A 23,803-nucleotide genomic window follows, 5' to 3' on the forward strand; every position below is an offset into this window, starting at 1 on the left:
CAGCAAGCCAGCGCCCCGGTCCCCGCCCCCTGCCTGCAAGCTGAGGAGTGCAGCAACCCGCCCCGCCCCCTCCGCCCGCGGGACCCCCAACCCCGCCCCGCCCCCGCGGCCCGACCGCTTCGTTCCGGGGGGCGGGGCCGCGAGCTGCGCTGTCTGCAAGGCGGGGAGAGCCAGGGTAGGAGGCGGGGCGGCGTCGGCATCGGCCAATCAGCGCCGCGATCACATCCATGCAAATACGAGCACAATGGAGCGAGCCCATCACTCGCTCCTGCAAGCAAGCTTGAAACGGGTTTCAGTCTGAGCGGCAGCCCAGAGGACCAATAATTCTATGTTTTGAGCCAGCGAAGCCCAATGGCGTGGCGGGGAAGGCGGGCCTGAGCTGGGTTAGGGTGTCCTTGCAGGGTGTCTGAGCTAAACTTCACCAAATAATAGCTGTTTGTATTTTGGCTGCTGCAGGAGCCATTTTAGGTAAGTTCTTCTCTTAACTTTTTATTTTCCTGCCTGGCCCCACCAGGCTGGTCTTGCCCGCGGGGACCCTGTCTCCATCCCGCTGGCAGGGATGGGGCTGCCCTATGAATGGACCGGGGTTGAGGGGCCGCGGCGGCGCGAGGCCCGGCCGGGCAGGGGTCCGAGCGCGGCCGGCGGGCGCGCGGCCAGGCCGAGGGCCCCGGGGCCTGAGGCGAGGGGCTTGGCGTCCTCCCTGCCAGGCTGCCGCGCGCTCCGGCCGCCCTCCGTCCTTGGGAGAGCGCCCCTGCGGGCCGCGCGCCCAGCTTCGGGGGTCCCGCTTCAGACCCCGAGCGCGGGCCTTTGCGGTGGGGCGGGGCCTGCCAAGGCTTCCCGGGGGACCCCAGCGGCCCGCGGCGCGTGAGGGCCGCCCCCGCGTCCGCCAGTGGCTGCTTCCCCCGCGGAGAAGTTGCTCCGCTCCGAGTCCTGCGTCTGTTTGCAGGGGTGAAGGAGGGTGGGCCGGTGCCAGGCTGCTGCTCCGGGAGGGGGCGGGGGCCCCGGCGCGTCCCCGGGTCGCGCGCCCCTCCCGCCGGCTCCTCACGCACTAGCGCGCACTCGCCCCGAAAATTGGAGCCCTGAAGACTCCAAGCCACCAAGCCACCCCGCTGCCAAGTTTGGTGCGTTATTAGATTGCATGTTAGAGCTTGCAAAGAAAAGGAGGGGGTTGGGGAGGAAAGGAAAATAGAAACGGAATCTGTCCCCTTCAGGTATTTTTTCTTTTCTATTGAGAAGTAACGGAGAATGTCCTTCCTAAAAATTTCAGGGACCATGCCTGTCAGATGTGCAGAGGGCTTGGCAGCTCCTTGGGGTTTAAAACGAGGTTATTAGGAAATCCCCGCACTAGTGAGAGATAATTGAAATGTGAGTTTGTTTGCAGCTTCAGTTTTATTTGATCCAATTAAAAATGCATAAGCAAGCACTTTATATTTGTGTACACAGAGTATTCCTGGTTTCAGTTATGACTAATATGACTGTGGTTTCACGAGTGTGGGATCTAATAAGGCAGTATAATTCAATTTTCAACTCTTAGGCCCGTGTTCTCCAAATTAGGCTTTATAGACCATTAGTAATCTGGCTAAGGTTTCTAGTGAATCCCTGGCATCTCTGAGCATCTTTCTCTAGGGCTGTGTGTTCCTTATCCTCCACCCTTTACAAAACTTGTTCATTTCTGCTGCAACAGATCCCTGAACAGAGAAAATAGATATTTTAAATATTGACAGCTTTTAGAGTGTTTGAAATATTTTGCCTAGGATTTGATTATTTCCCAAGTGATATATAAGAATATCATGCCAATAGACCCCCATATTGGCACACTCCATGGAGATCTGCTTCTGGTGCTTTTGGAGAAGTCTGGACACACACCACTCTGTTCCTAGAGCTACAAATGCTCAACTTACTGTGATGGGGTGAGTGGGTCTGTCCCATTGGCTGTGCGTGGCACAGTAGCTTAGCCGGAAGCCAAGTTGGAAGATCAGGTTGGCAACCTCCGAGAGAGTTTTTGTGAACTTTGTGGTTCTCTGGCAACAGAAGGATTTCAGATCTGTGTATGATAAAATGATTAGGCATGAGTTGTCATGTAGCATGCTTTATGCCAACCCTAGCAGGTGGTTTCGCAAAGGCCTGGGAAAATGTGGAGTGGTATGACTTAATTTGGAGCTCTGTCATAGATGGGTTATTAGTTTTTCTGTGTTGAAATGTTTTTCTTGATGAGTGGATTATAAAGCTAACCCGAGGGCTAGGAAGATAGCTCATGGGGTAAACTGCTTGCCGTATTAGCTTTAGGACCTAAATTTGTCTCTGGCCTCCACATGAAAAAATTAAGCATGGTAGCTAGCTCCATAATCTCTGGGGCTTGCTGACCAGCATAGCTGAACTGGTAAGCTCCAGAGAGACTTTGTCTCAAAAAATAAGGGGGCGACATTGAGGAAGAAACGTTGACCTTTGGTCTCCATGTGCACAGGCACACAGAGAAAGTTCAGACGTTGTATAGATCTCTCCCCGCTGTTGCTTTGGAAGCTCCGCTTATAGCAAGAAGTTTGAACTGGTGTCCTGGTGTAGTGAAGTTAGTTTGTGTTTCTGTGATGTTCGGTTCCCTGGAGTCATGGTTTTTATTTTTCTTCGTTTTTCCCATTTAGCATCTACATTATAGCAATGCAAACTGGATATGACTTTACCCCAATTTTCAAATATCTTTCCAATTATTTTTATAGTAACATAGTGAGGAGGCCTTCCTCAGTATATGACTTCAGGCTAGAGGTTGGAGAACCAGTTGAAAGTGGAGTGAACAAATCAGAGTTCGGCCTTCCATTTTAGGAAGATCCACTAGGGAGTTTTTTGTATTTATTGGTATACTTTCTTTATAGCTGTCCCAAGTAGCAAATAATATAATGTAGCAGATTATTTTTCTTTAGGAATGACATTCAATTTATGATTTTGCCAGCTGAATATTACAGAAGATTTATCAGAAACAGTATGCCCTGAGGCCACTATATCTTGGAGGTTTCTTTGGTTTATTTAAGTTTCGAAAACATTTTTGGGTTTCTTGGAAGCATGGCTTAATCCCAAGCCTACCTTGTGGTTATGCCCTCTTGTGTTAAACCATGAGGCTTCGTAACCTTAGATTTCCTTCTGTCGTTGCTTGTGCTCTCCAACTTCCAAGGGAAGTCTGTTGGTAAGGACCAGTGTGTCTCATGTGCGCTTTGAACAGGTTGTAGGATTCAGAGAGTCTTCCTGCAAAAACACCTTTGGTACAGGACAGCGACAGTATTCACATCCCCTGGAGAAATTGCGTCTTTATTCCACTTTCCCCAGTGGTTGCATTGCCTACTGCCAAGCCTACGATAGTTTTATTCTTGATAAATATTTAGAGAGTTTCTTTTACCTCCATCCCTCATAAATGCTGTGATTTAGTTCAAGCAAAAAGCTACAGTGTATTTCATGGGGTTGTCTGCATTCTTCTGTACCGGGTAGTAATACTGCAAACTCTGGAATACATAATAGCTAGGTCTAAGGTGTCTGCTCTTTAAGGATCACTTATTTGAGCAAGCAACAGAGAACCAGCAGGCATTGAATATTTTGTATACCTCTAGGACTCAGCTGGATGCTGGCTGGGGCCATAGGGCTGGAAGGCACTGGTCTATAGCTCAATAGCTCTGTTGCTCTATAGCCACTTCCTGAAGCTGGGCTCCAGTTCAGCAGAACGAAGTAACATGTTCAAGGCCATGAAACTAGAAAAGGGTAGAGGTAAAATTTGAACCCAGATCTTTTACATCCAAGGCAACTCCAAAGATGGTGTTAAACGCTTGAGCGTACCATCTTGGTTTAGTCACATGTTGCAAGGTCAGCGAACATACTTTTCCTAAATATGCATCCAATTTTACTTTTCCATTTCAAGAATTTATTACTTAAGCCGGGCGATGGTGGCGCACGCCTTTAATCCCAGCACTCGGGAGGCAGAGGCAGGCGGATCTCTGTGAGTTCGAGACCAGCCTGGTCTACAGAGCTAGTTCCAGGACAGGCTCCAAAGCCACAGAGAAACCCTGTCTCGAAAAAACAAAAAACAAAACAAAACAAAACAAGAATTTATTACTTAAAGGGGGGAAATACAGTGAAAGCCCAGTCGCCCTCCTTCCCTGTAATACACTCGGGAGTTTAGGAGTAGCCTGCTACACAGTAATCATGACGTGCAGAGGGAGAATGCAGTCGCTTTTCCGTGCCAGAATGTTCTTTTCTTTCGTTTATGTTGTGGAGGCGTTGATACCCTCATGAGAAATTCTACTACTTCCATAAAAGTCCCGAAGGTAGTAAAATAGAGTTATTTTAAAATGTCCATTGCTGCTCCCATCCTGAACTAAATTGTTTGGATAAAACCCAGAGAAAAATATTTTGTGTGTAGTATCTATGTTAGTTTCTATAACTTGTGGTAGAGTCTTGTCCTCCGTATTCTGCATGTCCTTTACCGTTCTTACTCTGTCCTGGGAACTTTAGAATGTGCAAGGGAAATGTGACATGATTCAAGCTCCTTTTGGAAGTTTTAAAACTCTGAACTTTTTCCTCTGTAATCAGGAATGTCTTAAATTTTTTTTTAAAGATTTATTTTATGTATATCAATGTGTACCATGTGAATACCTGGGAGTTAAATAGTTTTGAGCCACCTGTGGGTCCTTCAGGAATCGAATCCAGGCGCTCGTACTCTTCACTGCTGAACCACTGCTCAAGCTTCTGACTTAAAGTGTTTTAATGAGGAAAACCCTGGGTCTTTCAGCAGAATTACATGGGGATGTTATCCATTACTTTAGAACTTAAGACAATATTTGAAAATTTTAAGAGCATTAGGAAGTAGAATATTAGAATCTTTTCAGGATGTGTTTCCAAATATAAATGGCAAGTGATGAATATGTACTTGAGTTTTTATAAATAATTGGAAGGGATATTTCCTTTTCTTGTGCATTTTTTAAGGATTTTATAAGGAGTATTCATCCATCTAGTTTTATAGGTAAAATTTTTATACAATAGTTAAATTTCTAATATATTTTGAATTTTTTGTGTGTTATGTCATCACATATTTATTTATTTAAAAATATATATGTATTTGTTTGGTTTTATTTTTATTTATTTTTGAAACAGTGTCTTAACTGTGTACCCCTAGCTGGCCTGGAACTCACTATGTAGCCCAGGCTGGCCTGAAGTTCACTATGTTGACCAGGCTGGCCTGGAACTCACTAGTAGACCAGGCTAAACTCTGACTCATAGAGATCTGTCTGCCTCTCAACTGCTGAAATTAAAGACACATACACTACCATGCCTAGCTGAAATTTTTTGTTTTTTGAATCCAAAGATTGTTTACGTAGAAGGGCTGACTTCAGGTGGAGAAAAGGTCTTTCTGGTTTGGTTGTAACATTTTCAGTAGTCATTGGTTTGTCTTTTAAGGCCAAAGAATATTGTGCAAATCTCTTGTCATTTGTGGTGCTCATATTATCCCCCACTTTTTCTACCCACATACCAAAAGATTTAAATTAAGACTCATTGATGTAAGTCTCTCCAGAGTAATCATCTTTCGCGAGCAGCCTTAGCTCCACCTGTTGAACATTCACAGGGGTCATTCCTAGACTTCTTCCTCCCTCTGCTCTTCTGGAAGGTGTTCCATGCCCATTCCCCTTTGTAGGGTCTAAGGTTGTGGGAAGTAAGGGGGCAGTTGTAAGACAGCCTTAGAGGGCTCTGGACTTCTCAGTGTCAGATGGGGCTAGTGGGATAGTTGTGGCAAAAGTGCATGACACTTTCACTTTTTTCTTTTTTCCTTATTCATTTTGTTTTTGCTTCATTCCATATATGAGGATTTTCTTTTTCCTGAACCCAAAGTAAATAACCCAGGCCCTTGCCTTTATTCACATATGCTTAAGGAAGGAATGAGCCAAACAGATCCTTATTATAATTAAACAAAATACATGAGCTATGGTAATATCTCAAGACTTGTATGTAGTGTCTTGCAAGTTCTGTGAACATTAAGTGGAGTTTTCTAAAAATGTGACAAGTTGATCATATCAGATTCCATCAAACCAGCTGTTACTGTAGAAAAGTGTCTTGTTTTTAAGGTTCTTGGTTCTTACTGTGTGATTTAATAAATAAAAACAAGTTGATAACAGAAGTCTAGAGCAGTAAGAGACTCCAAAGAGCAGCTCTGGCAAGTCATTGGACTTGGAATTTTCATAGATTTTCTTATAGAAGCTATTTATTAGACTGGAACACAAGTTGAAGAGAAGAATCAGTTTATTTTTCTTGATAGGTTTGGTAAAGGTCACTGATTCCTATAAGGCAGCAGTTCTCAACCTGTGGGTTACAACCCCTCAGGGGTTGAAGGACCCTTTCACAGGGCTTACCTAAGACCATTGGAAAACACTGATAGTTTTATATTACGATTCATAACAGTAGCAAAATTAGTTATGAAGTAGCATCAAAAATAATTTTATGCTTAGGGGTCACCATAACTTGAGGAACTTATTAAAGGGTTGCAGCATTAGGAAGGTTGAGAGCCTCTCCTCTAAGGACTTAATCCTTTCTGGATGTCTATAGTAAAGAAATGTGTGTGCTGTTTGCTTTGGGTTCAAGAAAATAAAGTTCATGTTCTCAGAAGTCCTTTGAAAAATTATGCCTGATAAACTAGGTACATCATAGGTTTTCTTTACTGAAAGAAACTTTACATAATTTAACGGACTCTCTGTTATGACTCCTGTAGTTTGGCTTAACAATTCTTGCAGTGTTAGCAGTCCAAATTCAGCTGTTAGGTTCCTGAGAAAGCATTAGGCCATCATCATTGCTGGTCAGATGACAGGATTAGCTCACACTGTAAATGATGACATCAGTATTGGCTACTGTAAGGTTGCTGTGACAGAGACCAGGCAGAAGTAGATGGGGGGATTTATTCTGGCTTGGTACAGGGGAAGGCATGTTGGTCAAGCTTGGTGGGCAGGTTGTATTTGTGTCAGCAGGTGTGTGAGGGGCGATGTATCCTGGTGTAAGGAAGGAAGCAGAGGGAATCTCTCTGTTGAACTGTGTAGGTCCCCACAACTGCCTACCACCTCCAGCTAGTCTCCACTACCTAAAGATGCCTCATCTCCCAAAGCAATGTCACCATCTAGGGCTCAGCTTTTCTACACAAGTGGTCTATGGGGACAGACCATATCCTAACCCTGCCATCATTAGATTGCCTACTAAAGCAGATTTGGTAAGATACCATGTTAGGGATTTAAGAGTATTCTACTTAATGGAATTAACAGTTTTACCTTGAATTGTAAAAATACATCGAGGAGCTTATAGAGTTAGGAAAGATTAATGAATGGCAAGCTTCAGAAAGATGATTGTAAAAATATAAAGTGAGTCTTTACAGATCTAACTACTTAAAATAGCTCCTAGAATTGTGTAGGTCGGAACTGTTAATGTCTCTTGGTTGAGTCATGTACAGTACTTGTAATAGACATACTTTACGTAATTCCTTAGAAAAGATATTTTACCTCTTAAATTTAATAATAAAAGTATTAACTTACATTTTTCTGCTTGATGTGGTTTTTTCCCCCAGAACCTTCTGGAATCCATTTTTCTGATATTTTATAGAAGTATTAGTCTGTGGCTGACTGGGAAAGAACAGACATGAACACTGGCCCTCTACTGGTTAGAGAACACCTGTGCCAGTGTTGCGATACTTCAGCACTGCCATGAAGCTTGTTTAGAAATGTCAGACTAGGGAACCAGGAATTTATCAAAGATTTTTTAATGAAGATTGACATTGGAGAAATTTTTCTAAAAGATCACTGCCTAATAGAACTTTGCACTATGATGGAAATACCACGTGAGTTACTAGCCATATGTACTTTTAAACCCCTCATATGTGGCTGAAGAGAAATTAAATTTGATTTAATATTAATTAAAGTTTTAAGTGGCTAGTGCCACTGATACAGAATGGCACAACTTTAGACCCTTAGTCTCTGCCCTCCCTTAACCCCCTGTTGTAGCAAAAGTGTTCTGTTTTTTTTTTTTTAATTTTTTGCTGGAAAGGCAAATTAGAGATAAGACTGTCCCCAATGAGGGTGAACAAGTTATATGATTAAAATTGACATTATTTACCCACCTATATTTGTCTGCTTTTATATGGAAGTTCAGAAAACTGTATTAGAAATAAATTTGGATGTGTTTCCTGAGGCCTGAGAAACAAGACCTAGTAGATTCACCAGCAAGGCCTCTTCACTTTTCTGTGTGACTTCAGCATGGCCTCTGACATGTTATCTTAATCGGGTTTGAGGCAAGCAGCGTTTTAAGTGTAGTACTGTATTCTCAGTTCTCGGTAGAAATAGTGCTGGTTATAATGGGTTCCATCTCGTTAGGTCATAGGGTTTCTACTTCAGGTATATTTATTTATAAGCTTAATACAGGGATGGTTTTGCAGTTTGTAAAGGAAACCATTTTGATCATATTATCTAAGTCTCCTTTGAAAGACTGGTTTTTCTCTGCCCCCTTTGCAGCATGGTTTTAAAAAGTATTTGGTAAAAGAAATTTCTTTTGATCATTCAGGAATATATGTACTTCTCCCTGCCCCATGTGCTTGTACTTCAAATCTTAAACTTTGGAAACCCAAGGATAACATTGATTTTAGTATATTGATCATTATCCCCAGCAGAATTGCAAATTATTTTGTGATTGGCAAGTGGATAGAAGTTTGATTGTATAGAAGTCAAATTTGACTGTGAAGATCACATGGCAGATCATTTTTAAAATGCTGTCTAGTCATAATAAATGGGTCTAATCAAACAGCAGCTTGATTAAACATATTTACTAAATTTTAGTTCATAAGTGGGAAATTGTTGGTCATTTGGGTAATAAGTCTTACAGAAAGAGGCAATGGCTTGTCTTGTGTGGTTTCTAGGCTCAGACTGCTAGTCATAAGGTTCCTTAAAGAGCATGGGCAGAGCTGCGCATAGAAGGCACTATAACAGGCACTGTCTGTGGTGGCTGTGGCACTGGTTAATGCTGTTTCAAATGTTTCCCATGTGTACATTCTTTTGAGTGGCAGGTCTTATGCTCTCAGGGCACAGTGGGTTATGATGTGGTAAGGAGAGTGTCTGTTTAACTGAAAATGACATGAGTACCTGAGTAGTACTGATTTGGGGACTTGTCATTTTTGAAAGATGTTGCTTCAGTTTTTGTTTATTTGCATTTTTAAAAGACCGTTTCCTTGTATATCCTTGCCATTCTCTCTCTGATCTATATAAAGTGTGTGCCACTACGCCTGCCTGGCTTTTGTGTAACTTTTCTTGAAAAAGGATTAAAATTCTAGGTAACTGTGCGTGTATTGGCTCTCTCTTATCCTTTCCTTCTCCCTTCTCTCCTTTCCACCTTCCAGCAAGGTCTCAGAGATCCCACATTTACCTCAAACTTGCCTAGTTGTGCAGAGTATGACCTTGAACTTCTAAACACCCTTTCTTCCACCTTCCAAATACTGAAATTACAGGCATGTGCAAACACATTCGTTTTCACGCAATGCTGGGGATCGAACCCAAGGCTTTCTTGCATGTTAGGCAAGCACTCTACTAACTGAGCTCCATCCCTATCCCACTATGAGGTCTTGAAGAATTGGTAAGCCCATAGATGGAATTGAAATCTAATGGTCTGACAGATCCCATGTTTAAAACATTTGTGATTTTCCTTGCTTTAAGTATGTTCCCATGTTAAGATGGTGCCACATGACTGATTACATAAGCTGTATACAACTGTCAGTCGTCTGATTTACCCATAATACCTCCTCTCTCTACTCTTGTCAGCTCTGTATCTATTTGCAGTGTTTCGTGCCAGCAAGGTTCTTCCCTGGGTATTCATGACCGTGTGTTCCATCTTGGATTGAGCTTTGTTGCTACCATCGTTAGTGTGGTTATAGCAGTTACTTCAAGTTTGTCGTTTAAGAGCATCGGATACTGCAAACATTGGCATTCTAACTAGATTTCTCAGAAAGTAAAGAAAGCACTTTCAGTTTTCGTGTGTAGAAGAGTTGGAATGTACTTCTGAGGACATATAGTCTAACCTTATGAATAATGAAATGCGGTCCTAGTGATGTTAGTATTTTGTGAGCCTGTAGCACTCACTGGTCTGTGGCAGTTCTTATTCTTTTTTAAGGTATAGGACTCCCTCTTTAACTGTCACAGGTTAGGGTCCTGAAAACTCACATAGGAAAATTTTTTATACATTTTTTTATAGATATTTATTGAGCTCTGTTTTTCTCTGCTCCCCTCCCTTCCTCTCCCCTCCCTTCCCCCTCCAGCCCTCCCCCAAGGTCCCTATGCTCCCAATTTACTCAGGAAATCTTGTCTTTTTCTACTTTCTACTTCCCATGTAGGCTATATCTATGTAAGTCTCTCTTAGTGTCTGCATTGTTGTCTAAGTTCTCCGGGATTGTGGTTTGTAGGCTGGCTTTCTTTGCTTTATGTTTAAAAACCACTTATGAGTAAGTACATGTGATAATTGTCTTTCTGTGTTTGGGTTACGTCACTCAAAATAGTGTTTTCTAGCTCCATTAATTTTTCTGCAAAATTCAAGCTGTCGTTATTTTTTCTGCTGTGTAGTACTCCATTGTGTAAATGTACCACATTTTCCTCATCCATTCTTCGGCCGAGGAGCATTTAGGTTGTTTCCAGGTTCTGGCTATGACAAACAAAGCTGCTATGAACATAGTTGAGCACATGTCCTTGTGGCACAATTGAGCATCCTTTGGATATATACCCAGAAGTGGTATTACTGGGTCTTGAGGAAGGTTGTTTCCTAATTTTCTGAGAAATAACCACACTGATATCCAAAGGAGTTGTACCAGCTTGCAATGCAGAAGTGTTCCCTTTTCCCCACATCCTCTCCAGCATAAGTTGTCATCAGTGTTTTTGATTTTGGCCATTCTTACAGGTGTAAGATGGAATCTCAGAGATGCTTTGATTTGCATTTCTCTGATGACTAAGGATGTTGAGCATTTCCTTAAGTGTCTTTCAGCCATTGCAGATTCCTCTGTTGAAAGTTCCCTGTTTAGGTCTGTACTCCATTTTTTTTTATTGGATTATGTGATCTTTTGGTGTCCAATTTCTTGAGTTCTTTGTATATTTTGGAGATCAGACCTCTGTCTGATGCGGGGTTGGTGAAGATCTTTTCCCATGCTCTAGGCTGTCGTTTTGTCTTTTTGACCGTGTCCTTTGTTTTACAGAAGCTTTTCAGTTTCAGGAGGTCCCATTTACTAATTGTTTCTCTCAGAGTCTGTGCTGCTGGGGTTATATTTAGGAAGTGGTATCCTGTGCCAATGTGTTCAAGTGTACTTCCCACTTTCTTCTATAAGGTTCAGTGTGGCTGGTTTTATGTTAAGGTCTTTGATCCATTTGGACTTGAGTTTTGTGCATGGTGATAGATGTAGGTCTATTTTCATTCTTCTACATGTTGATATCCAGTTTCACATAGGACATTTTTAAAAATTGGGGGAATTGGGGCTGGAGAGATGGTTTAGCAGTTAAGAATACTTGCTGTTCTTCCTGAGGATCTGGGTTCTATGCTCCGCTTCTGTTTGGCTCACAGTCATCACTAACTCCAGTCCCAGGATGTTTGACACCATTTTCTGTGCTGTGTTGGCAAAAGATGTGCATTTGGTGCACAGACACAAGTGCAGGCTAAACACCCATACACATAAAATTAATTTAAAAAAAGAATATGGGAGAAAGGAGTGCTGGAAATGAATACATCTATAAACTACATATTTACATTTTAAAAATTTAATTATGTATTAGATACCATTCTGATTTTTATTTTTTTATTTGTAAATTTTATTTTATTTATTGTTTTTGATAGAGCTATATGTTTTCCCCACTCCCCTTCCTTCTTCCTCCCTCTCTTTCTACCCTTCCCCATGTCCCCCACCCCACATACTCCCAGTTTACTCAGGAGATCTTGTCTTTTTCTCTTTCTTAGGTGAATCCTTGTATGTATCTCTTAGAGTCCTCTTTGTTGTCTAAGTTCTCCGGGGTTGTGGGCTGTAGACTGGTTATTCTTTGCTTTGTGTATAAAAGCTACTTATGTGTGAGTATATATTAGTCTTTCTGGGTCTGGGTTACCTCATTCAGTATGTTTTTCTTTTTTCTTTTTCTAGTTGTGTTCATTTGCCTGCAAATTTCAAGATGTCATTGTTTTTTTTACCACTGAGGAGTACTCCACTATGTAAATGTACCACATTTGCCTTATCCATTCTTCAGTTGAGGGGCATCTAGGTTGTTCCCAGGTTCTAGCTATTATGAATAATGCTGCTATGAACATAGCGGGGCAAATGTCCTTTGTATGATTGAGCATCCTTTGGGTACATGCCCAAGAGTGGTATTGCTGGGTCTTGAGGTAGATTGATTCTTAATTTTCTGAGAAGCCGCCATACTGATTTCTAAAGTGACTGTACAAGTTTGCACTCCCACCACCAATGGGGAGTGTTCCACTTACTCTACATCCTCTCCAGCATAAGTTGTCATCAGTGTTTTTGATCTTGGCCATTCTGACAGGTATAAGATGGTATCTCAGAGTTGTTTCGATTTACATTTCTCTAATGGTTATGGATGTTGAGCATGTCCTTAAGTGTCTTTCAACCATTTGAGATTCTTATGTTGAGGTCTGTACCCCTCCCCGCTTTTTACTGGATTATTTGTTCTTTTGATGTATAGTTTCTTGAGTTTTTTGTATAATTTGGACATTACTCCTCTGTCAGGTGTGGACTTGGTGAAGATCTTTTCCCATTCTGTAGGCTGTCGTTTTGTCTTATTGACCATGTCCTTTGACTTACAGAAGCTTCTCAGTTTCAGGAGGTCCCATTTATTAATTGTTGCTCTCTATACTACTAGGGTTATATTTAGGAAATGATCTCCTGTACCAGTGCATTCAAGTATACTTCCCACTTTCTCTTCTATGAGGTTCAGTGTGGTTGGTTTTATGTTGAGGTCTTTGATTTATTTGTACTTGAGTTTTGTGCTTGGCAATAGATATGGATCTATTTTCATCAAGCACAGAGAAATATTTTGACTAGTTAAACAATTTAGGATTTCCATTGAACTGTCTCTGTCTTTTCTCATATTGCTACACATTTATTTAGTAAGCAATTTTTGAATTTTTTTGAGTTTCATCCATTTCTGAGCCCTGAGGACTTGAAGATAAATGTGCATGGTCTCTCTGTCCTTGTGGATGTACAGTATGTTAGAGGAAGCAGAAAGGTAAGCTGTTATAAGCACTGTACTAAACGCTGTGCTATGTTCAAGGTTTGATAGAAAAGAGGGAAGAGTAGCTAGCTATCTATGTGGGGGCTTAACCTGGAGTTAGTTAAGGCTTTTGCAAGGTACTCTTAAATTGGTTTTTGGAAGTTGATTGAGGTTTGATCTTCAGTGCCCAGGATTAGTGTCTGTAAATTTGAAGAACCTCTCACTTGGGAAAAAGCCTGTATCAAAAGTGCATGGTGAATTGTGGCAGGAGCATTGGTTGGGGATCTGTGGAGTATATAGGTGGGAGGTGTAGGAAGTTGAGATGCTGAAAGATCACAGTGAGGACTTTTCATCTTACTAGTGGTAGTTTTCCATGCTTGGGTAGTAGAGGCTGGTTTAGAACAGTGGTGTTCAAATCTTGTGCACTTTAGGATCACTTGGAAGAGCTTTTAAAATGCAAGTGGCCAGGCTGCACAGAATCAAATCACATTGGTGGTGGAGGGACCCAGCTTTTAGATTTTTTTGTTACTACCTAGGCAATGCCAGTGTGTACACCAGTTTCAGAATACTGATTTCTGGTGTACTGCCAATAAATAATGAATCAGGATTGGCCTAGCCAGGAGCCACACAGGAGACAGAGCCAAACATTATTCTTTATTTTCTTGTGTGCTTGACTTCTCTAACAAAATTGGGGCCTTCCTGGGTACAAAGGTCATTCTTTATAGAGATGAGTACATAGTAGGTTTTTAACAAATTTCCCTTTGTCAGGATGTTTCTATTTCATAGGTAGAACATTTTAATTTATTTCTTTCCTTTTTATTGTTAAGTAAGATTGCCTGTGGGGTGAGAATAGGTGGAAATGAAACTTTTTGGTCAGTTTTATTGTCTTGTACTTCTGGTTAAAGTTAAAATGTATCAGTTAACTGTGTACATTGGCCCAAACTTGTAATTTCAGCACTTGGAAGATTAAAGTGGAAGGGTCAGAAGTTCAAGGTTATCTACAACTGTAGTGTTAAGTGGTTAGGTTTTATCTGCCTTAGCTCTGTTAGCACAGATAGGAAAGTCTTCCTTTAAGTTCTGGCATTTGTGTAAAACTTACAGTACTGATACTCTCTTTAAGATACAGGACCCTGATGAAGTATCCAATCTGTGGCAAATATAGTTTCCAAACAGCACCTCAGTCTAATTTAGCTCATACCTGGGGGTTTGCTTACAACTGTAGTAGAGTTTGACTTGGTTTTTACATGTGAAATACTCTTTGCTAAATAAACTGTGATGTGAGCAATATTTAAATAAAGCAATTTGGGTCAAGTTGGTCTTCTCCATCCTAATGGAGAATTGGAGCACGTAGAATTAAAAACATGTTTATACTCGAAGGCATTTATGCACCCCCTTTTGTGCCTTGAAAAGATACAAAATATACAAAATAGTACCTGTAATGGCTGTTCTTGGTTGTCAGTTTGACTACATCTGGAATTAACTAAATACCAAGTCTCTAGGTACACCTGTGAGGGATTTTTTTTTCCTCGATCAGATAATTTTAAATGGGAAGACATACTTTTAATCTGATTTTGTTTTGTTTTTGTTTTTTTGAGACAGTTTTTCTGTGTAACAGTCCTAGCTGTCCTGTAGTTTCTTTTACTTGCATACTCTTGCTCTGGCTAGCAAGTCCAATCCTTCACTGGCCTTAGAGCCTACTTCTTTGGGATTTCAGTATATATATATATATATATATATATACTAAAGACTAGCTGAGACCTTCAGCCTTGTGAACTACTGGATTCTTGGACCTTCTGTTGATAGACAGGCATTGTTGGACTAGCTGGACCACTCAGCCTGTAAACCATTCTAATCCCGTGTGTGTGTGTGTGTGTGTGTGTTTATCAGTCTATTCCTTTAGAGAACCCTGACTTAAGATACCCCTTCATGTCTTCCTGAGACAAGGAGAGGCTTTGTTTTAACAATTATTTTCCAAATTAGGACAAAAGCTGTTGAATTATCTGCATGCTTAGCTTTAAAAATGCAGTATTATCAGAATTTTAGTAAAATAATTTTCATAACTGGATCATCATTAGGAATAGAAGCTTTCTACCTTTTTTATGTGTCTGAGTGTTCTCCCTCTCTCTCTCCTTATCTATCTATCTATCTATCTATCTATCTATACCTTGTGTGTGCGTGCGCACGCGCGTGTGTGCGCATGTACCTACAGAGGTCAGAACAGGACATTGGATTCCCTGGAACTGAAGTTACTGATTGTGAGCAACCATGTGGGTGCTGGGAACCAAACCTCGGTCCTTTGCAAGAAGAACAAATGCTCTTAATTTCTGGGTCATCTCTCCAGCTCAGTTCCTACCATTTTCTTGAGGATCACTGATTATCATGGCCTGATTTTTTTAATTTGTAGTTCATGAACTTTTAGTTTTTATTTTAAATTTAGGTCTCTTTTATCCCCCTTTAAATATTCCTTTGTGTTACATCTTTTTGTACTTGTGAAAGAGGCTTATTTTTTTTTTCTGGTTGTTTCTAGTCTTAATACTGTGTCTGTATTTCACTCCTAACTTCTCTGTGATACAAACTTAATTCCAGCCCTACACTGAGCAGCTCCATCCTCCTGTCCTATAAGCACAACTGAACTCAGCATCTTTCCATGAGAACCAGAAGCTGACTGGGCTGTTAGTCTTGAGAGCAAGTGAGATGATGATGTTTGACCAGAGGAGGAACATTAGGATCCTGTCCTGTACCTGAAGACGTGACCCCCTACCCCCTAGCCTACCTACACACGTGCACAGAAACACACATACACAGCACATAGACATACGCACTGTGAGAGGGAAACACACATACACAGCATAGACATACGCACTGTGAGAGGGAAACACACATACACAGCATAGACATACGCACTGTGAGAGGGAAAGCTCTAACAGCAGTACCATTTCCACCTTGTCAACATTAGGCTTTATGAAATAAAATTCTTTTGATGTTTCTGGAAAAGTTTTTCCTCTTCATTTGCTTCCCCAAAGTACTTTTTAGACCCTGTTTTTGGCATTAGTAACCTGAAAATTTAATGCCATATATATACTATATCTGTGTGTGCTTTTCCTTGGTACATATGGATGAGGTATTTTCACTTTCCAAGAACTGCTATTTCCCTCCACAAAGTGCTGTTGCCCCAGTGAGAATGTCTGCTTCAACTTAAGTTGGACTCACATGACTAGCTGGAGATTGAACAGGCTGGAGGGTCTGCTGTCTTTCCCACTAAGAAGCTGTTCACATCTGGCCACTGAGGCTAGAGCTTGTAACCTTTTGACTGCACTTACAGTAATCAATATACTGTTTTACCCATCATGTTTCTTTTAAAACTTTCTAGTATTGTAGAGCATGTGCCATGGCTCTCATGTAGAGGTTGGAAGACAACCTTGGGCTGTGTTGGGTGAGACTGCTTGCTTGTCTTCTGGCTGCCCAGACTCCCAAAATAATCACACAGAAATCTGTATGTATTGTTAATTGCAATACTGTTTGGCCAATAGCTTAAGTGTATTTCTAGATAGCTCTTACATCTCAAATCAACCTATTGTATGAAGGCTGCTTGTTCATTTCCCTGCCACCCAGCCCTGAAATAACCACACAGAAACTGTATTAATTAAATCACTGGCCCATTAGCTCTAACTTCTTATCGGCTAACTCTTACATCTCAATTTAACCCACTTGCATTATTTTATATTTTATCACGAGGCTTGTGGTCTACCAGAAAGGTTCCAGCATGTCTGTCTCCTGCAGTGGCTCCATGGCTTCTCTCTGACTCTGCCTCCTTTCTCCCAGCATTCAGTTTAGTTTTCCCTGCCTAGCTGTGCTCTACACTATCACAGGCCCAAAACAGTTTCTTTATTAACCAGTGGTATTGACAGCATACAGAGGGTAATCCCACATCATCAACCCATCTCTATTAATCTGTGTATCCCCACAAGGTTGTGGCCTACTGACAGGGTTCCAGAGTCTGTCTCCCTGACTCTACCTACTCTCTCCTCTTCTGTTTGCTTGGAATTCCCACCTTGCCCTAGTCTGCTAAGCCACTGGCCAAAACAGCTTTATTCATTAACCAATAAAAGCAACACATAGAAGGACTTCCCACACCATAGCTGCTTCTCTCCTCCACCTTCTATGGGTTCTGGAAGTCAGACTCAGGTTGTCAGACTTGTGTGGCAAGAGTTCTAAATTCTAAGCATCTCTCTGCCCAGTGTGAAAGTTTACACTGTTTATTCCTCCTACTTGTATGATGCATTTTCGTCTATATGTTCTCTAGCTTTGGAGATTAGTCTTATTGAAATATGTTTTCTATAGTGTAAAACCCTTTTAAAACTTCATACAGCTCGATTGTGCTTATGGGACAGGGTGGAACTGCTCGGTGTGTGGTTGGAATCACGTTTGTATCACAGAGGAAATTGGGAGTGAAATACAGACAGAATTAATACTAGAAACAGCAAGAAAAATATTCTCTTTCACAAGTACAGAAATGTGTAATACAAAGGAATATTTAAAGGGGCATAAAAGAGACCTAATAATTAAAAAATAGGAACAAAACACTAAAGCTCATGAACTATGTATAAAAAGCAGGCAGTGGTAATCAGTGATCATCAAGAAAATAGCAGAAATGCTGACTGTGGCTCATGCAGAAACCTGACAACCAACAAGGATAATGTCAGGACATAGCTGCTTACAGACCACCTGTTTCTGCCAGAAGGGAGGGAGGGCAGGATCCCTACCTTGAACTGCTGTGCTTACTATTGTTTTAACTCACACCTTCAGTTTGAGTTAACTGGCAGCTTCACTCTTTATGTGGTATGTAGAATGGAGACTCGCGGCAAGGGAGAGCTGAAGAGAGCCTTTGTTTGTGTGTGCGCTTGAATGTGGAAGCGAGGGAGCAGTGTTGATTGTATGTGTTTATATGTGTGTATAGGTATGCATGCATGCTTCCACATGCATGTGGAGACCAGAGATCATGTTGCATATTTGCCTCAGTAACTCTACCTTATGTTTGAGACAGGGTCTCTTACTGAACCTGGCACTCACTGACTCAGCTAGAATGATTGGCCAGGATGCCCCAGGGGTCTTCATATTTCTGTTCCCCGGTGCTGGGATTATAGGCACATGCTGCCATGTCCAGCTTTTTACATGGATCCAAACTCAGGTCCTTTAGTGAGCTATCTCCCTAGCCCTATAGAGAATTTTTTAAAGACCCTTGTAAAGCTGTTGCAGTTAGCAGACACTAGAGCTAGCTTTACAGAAGGTGAAAGGGGGCTTCTGCTCTATGATTTTGGTGATAGTGGCACACCCTTTCCTACCTAAAAGAAAACGAAGGGGCTTGGGGAATGGCAGCAAAGGGAGGAGATGATTGAGAGAGGAAAGTTTAATCTCACATTTGATATTGGAGCTTAAAATATTTAACTTCTCATTATTTAGCTAGTGTCATCTATAAAAAGTGTTTGAGAGGGACGTCCTGAACAGATATTTGGGTTAGTGTTTTGTTGCTGTGACCAAAATAGCTGACAGGAAACAGAGGAGGGGTTTATTTTAGCTCACAGTTTGAGAGGTTGGGGACGTACAGGGACACACCCCTAGTGACTAGCTTCCTCTCTACTGCCTCCCATCTTCCACTTTTCACCCCAGCTATTAATGTAATGCCATTATTTTACATATCCACCAGGGAATTAATCCCGTTGGTATATCAGAGCCCTTGGGAGTCTCCTCTTGTCAGAAGACTCCTCACAGACAACCAGAATGTGCTGCATCCGTCACCCATCAAGCTGGCAATAAAGAATTGCCATCACAAACTTGTGGAGTAGGTTGATTTTGTAATCATTAGTTTGTTGACAAGCGAGAGGCCACTAAGAAAATGATACAGGAAAAATAATAAGTGTTCACATAAGGGAATGGAAGAAAAGTGGGTCCAGAGAAGAGGTGTTCTTTTAAATACCTTCCCTAGAGCTTGCCAGGAGGACTCAGATGTGCAGCAAGGAGGCCAGCAGTAAAAAGGCTCGGGCTAGGTCTCATCCCAGTACTGGAAAGGCAGGCATAGAACCAGATAAAACCAATGCATTCGTATCCCGTTTCAGAGCTATGAAATAAACAATTTTTTTTTAGACTGCTTGGGGGGAATGCCAGCACTAATTATGTATTGTTTTATTTAGTCCTTATTAATCTCACTGAGATTACAGGCTCTGTTATTGCCTCCATTTTCTCAGTGAAGGAACTTAGGCACTAGGAGGTTACATAGCTTGCTTTTGGTCGCAGGGTTACCACAAAAGCAGTAACCCTCACTAGTTCTTACATTTTCTCAGAGTACCATACATAGATAAAACTTGGAATTGGAGCTTTGCAACTGGCTGCTGACTCCATGATGTCCTTTTCAGTATTCTCTTAAAATGTTTGAGTTATATTCAAGCCAAAATGGAATCACTTCTGTTCCAAATCCTTTTTTTGACACAAACTGTGGGTATCCACCTGGTCTTGATACCACCTAGGACAACCATTCAGTTAATAAGTCTCTAGTAAAAGTTGTGTTCTGTACAACTGTAAATCTACTTATTTTCTCTGCTTTCAGTCTCATTGCCTGTTGAGACTGTGCTTACACACTCTATAGAACCAAGTTGTTCCAAGCACCTCCTTGAGGTGAGTGAGCTGTTGCTTCAGGGGTTGTGTCTGCTATGCCATACCTTTGGGACTGTAGTTACCAGGCAGATTCTCTAATCACTGTTTAAGTCACTTAATGGTCAGGATGTCACCTTGAAGTTCACTGTAAGAGCTGGTAGCTGCAATACTCAAAACAACATCTTAGAGAATTAAGTTTTTCACTACCTCTTCTTTAGTACAGACTGTGCTTATCTGCAAAATAATAGCACTTATTTTGAGAATCTCCACATTGAATGGTGTGGCATGTCCATTGATGTTTGTTTTAAGACAATTCTGCAGACACTTTCATGATATGTAAGACTCCTGCCATGTGCTTGGTGCTAGGGTGACAAACGTCACAGGGGAAGTAGACAGGGCTGATATTTAGATTGCAGTGAAACCATAAGTAGAAGAGTAAAAGGAAGATAGAGGAATACTGAGAGGGATTAAAAAGAATGTCCCCAAAGAGCTCACATCTCACTTGGGTTTTGAAGGATGGATAGAAACTTAACAGGTGTCCACAGAAAAATGAAACAAGAATTCCCAAAATCATAGGCAGAGGCTTTCTTTTGGTATTATTGCTAGTATGTCTAGACCATTTTGTTGTTACTGGGTGTTTTGAGACAGTGTTCCTCCAAGGTTGCCAGGCTGGTCTTTAATTCACTGGTCTACCTTCCATTTGCTGGGGTTATCAATGGTTATCAGTGTGCACCTCCATACTTGGACTGGCTAGTGCTTATAGTTGTTAAAGTTCCATACCGCCCCCTAGTGTTTTGAAATGCCATTAAGACCGATCCTATGTCTCAGTAGTAGAGGGAAATACCTAGGTATTGTGTTTTTAACCAGTTTGGAGAAGGAAATGCTGCCTATGCAGAACCTTTTGGCACAGTGTATCCGTGTGAAGCAAGTTTCTTGCTTGTATGTTGGGTTGTGATATTCCCTAGTGCTTAACTCTAGCCTGTCTTTGATTATATTGCTAGACTAGATTTTTCTCCTCTTATATGAGACTATGTAAGTTATCCCAGAGTTTGTTACGTACTGAGGCTAAATTTTGTCTTTGTACCTTTTGTCCCTGGTCATCAAATTTGATAAATTTCTCAATCTTTTCAAATCTTTTTACCACTGCCTTTTGTAAAGTCTGGATCTCCTGTCCGGTGTTTTGTTCTAATGCCATCATTGAAGATTTTAAGATAGGAAGTCTGTCCAGTAAAGATAACATCTCATCCTTAGTTGTAATTTTTTTCTTTTTTTTTAAATTGATTTTATTGAGCTCTACATTTTTATCTGCTTGCCTCTCCCCTCCCCTTCAACTCTTTCTCCATGGTCCCCATATCTTGTCTTTTTCTACTTCCCACATAGATTAGGTCCATGTACATCTCTATTAGGGTCCTCATTGTTTTCTAGGTTTTCTGGGATTGTTATTTGTAGGCTGTTTTTTTTTTTTTTTTTTTTTGCTTTGTGTTTAAAAACCACTTATGAGTCTTGGATGTAATTTTTATAGTGTACATATTACCTTCCTGGAGAGACGGTCTATTCGTCAATCTATTGTAACTGATTCTGATTAATACATTTAATAGCATGAATTTTTTCAGACAATGTCTCAGTACCCTCTGTCATTGATTGGGTTTTGTCCGTCAAATTGGTCGTATCCTTCTCCAGAGTGCTGATTTTTCCTTCTAGTTGGTCATTATTAGTCTGTAAAGACTGTGTCATTTCTCAAAGTGCCTCATTCTTGGCCCTGTTATCAAGCCATGCTTTTAAGGAGAAAATATGAAGGACAAAGCTAATCCCCAGAACCAAATACAGGGATGTAAAAGGGAAATCACATTAAGTCTTGCATACTATCATCCATGGTAGAAGTAAAAAAAAAACTGTTGAACTCTTGTATTGTTAAGTTATCTGTCATCTTGCCCTTTTAAATTATAAATTTGACCTTATAAATCTTAACTATAACCAGGGGAGTAGGTACAATAACCGTTATGGGCAGGTAGGTGTTGTGGGACAGTTGTAGCCGCATAACTGGCTTGAACAGTTCAAATTGGTTATAGCATCAGATACTGAAAATTATGCTCAAATTGAAAGCAGTTACTCAGCAGTGCAAGGACAGGGGAGACACCCGGGGAAGCCTGTGCCCAGCCTGAGCTTCTGCAGTGTACAGGGAAAGCTGCACCAACAAGCCAGCCATGCAGTCTGCCAATGGCGCAGGTGACCTGGAAAGTGGCTACTCAGGACCACCATGTGAGGAATCCTACCCAAATGCACCGTGTGGAACCTGGTGGTGGCTGCCTGGAGCTGCAGGGGACCTGAGCCCCACATTGGGCACCAACTGTTGAATTATTGTGAGTTGGGAAGTACCAGGCTAATTATAATATAGACCAAATATATTTTTTTTTATTATAAGGGGCAAACTCACGAAACAGGAATAAGAAGTCGAAGCTCAGGTGTATGGCACGGGCACGAGAGAGAGAGAGAGAGAGAGAGAGAGAGAGAGAGATTCCTCATCACATACCATTTTAATTAGAAGGGGTTTTTGTGTGTGTGTGTTTTTGTTGTTTTGCTGTTGTTTAAATTGATAATGTACATATAGTTTGTGTCCTACATTTTCAGGTGAGAAAGAGAGCTGAGGGTTCATAGATAGTGTCATATCAGGAAGTAGGAGTTAGTTCAGGATATTTAACCATTGCAGTTTAGTTTGATTGTTTTGGTTTTAAGGAATACGAGTTAAATCTGGCTAGCTTTGAAAAGTGGTGTGGGTGAAATTGTAGACCACTTTCTTCTTATTTGCTTGGTGTTGTTTCCTACATCGAATTGTGTTCCTTGATTTTGTACTTGGTCATTTGATTTACGTGACTCAGTGCTATATTGGTGGATAGGATAAGGCAGAGGTGTGTGGTGTGTTTGCCCAATCGGTTTGTTTGTCAGTGTCTTGGTAGTTACTATGAAAAGACAGTAGCTGCAGCCCCTTCAGCTTGGGTCTCATTGTGAGACCACAGAGCACAGACTATGGCAGAGCAGCTTTGAGCAGCACTAACCTAACTCAGTTGAATGAACCTAAGTGAATGTCAGGTTTTTATTTGTAGATCACTGAAATGTGTTTTCCAGCATTGTTATGGCACTAGGTGATTAATACCATCATTCTGTGGAATCCAGGAGAGATCCAAGGCTTTGGTAAGCAGATTTTCTTAGATGACTTTTAGCATTTGACATTTGCAAAGATTCCTGTGATTTGCTTCACCCTCCTTTTTTCATGCACTGACTACCTCCTTCTACCTATGTTCTTGTCTGTATGTTTAACTTACTTATCCATGCTGCACACAAAGCCGTGCAGTTTCTCCAGGCCTAAGTCAGCATTATTACATCTCTCCTTCCTACTACTTGATGTTTTTTTTTTCTCTCTGTACAGTCTGTTTCAAGTATGAGAGAATGTTTTGCTTTCTCTCTAGTAATGTCCTGTTCTTGTTGTTCACATGTTTAGGCATTGGCCACTGTGATTGGCTTATTTTTTTCAACTAGATATAGCAAGAGGTGTGCTGGAAGAAGAGAGATGTCTTTAGATGTTTTGAGTGCCTACAAGTGGTTCCCACACTAATAGAGGGCAGGAGGATGGAGATGTCTTGATAATACAGTCTTTTCTACATTGTTAAGTAAGTCCTAGACACTGGGTACTAAAACTTGTCAGGTCCCAGGCGGAGCACTTTTTTAGCATTGCATTCACATGCTTTTAATTTTCAGGGGCTGCATTCCATTGTCGTTTCCTTCTTCAGAATCCCAGCCTTTTAGCAAGAAGTGCCAGCCTCTTTCATAGGAAAGTCTGAGAGAAGAGACCTCTACAAAAAGAAAACCTGACTCATCCTTAATGTTCTGTATTTGTTCCCAAAACAAAGAATTGA

The 23,803-nt window shown here is 41.2% G+C and overlaps 1 protein-coding gene across 3 annotated transcripts in view; it reads left to right on the forward strand.

Moving 5' to 3' along the window:
• Positions 1 to 395: 395 nt before the first annotated feature.
• Chd6 (chromodomain helicase DNA binding protein 6) overlaps positions 396 to 23,803 on the forward strand; it is a 158,190-nt gene continuing 134,782 nt past the window's right edge. For all 3 annotated transcript variants that reach the window (XM_041670129.1, XM_041670131.1, XM_041670130.1), the window contains exon 1: positions 396 to 468. The gene's annotated coding sequence lies outside the window, so the exon portion shown is untranslated. The remainder of the gene's footprint in view (positions 469 to 23,803) is intronic.

The sequence above is a fragment of the Microtus oregoni genome, unplaced genomic scaffold (assembly GCF_018167655.1).
Source record: "Microtus oregoni isolate MIOR12 unplaced genomic scaffold, Mior012 000020F_ref0000438, whole genome shotgun sequence".
Classification (NCBI taxonomy): Eukaryota; Metazoa; Chordata; class Mammalia; order Rodentia; family Cricetidae; genus Microtus; species Microtus oregoni.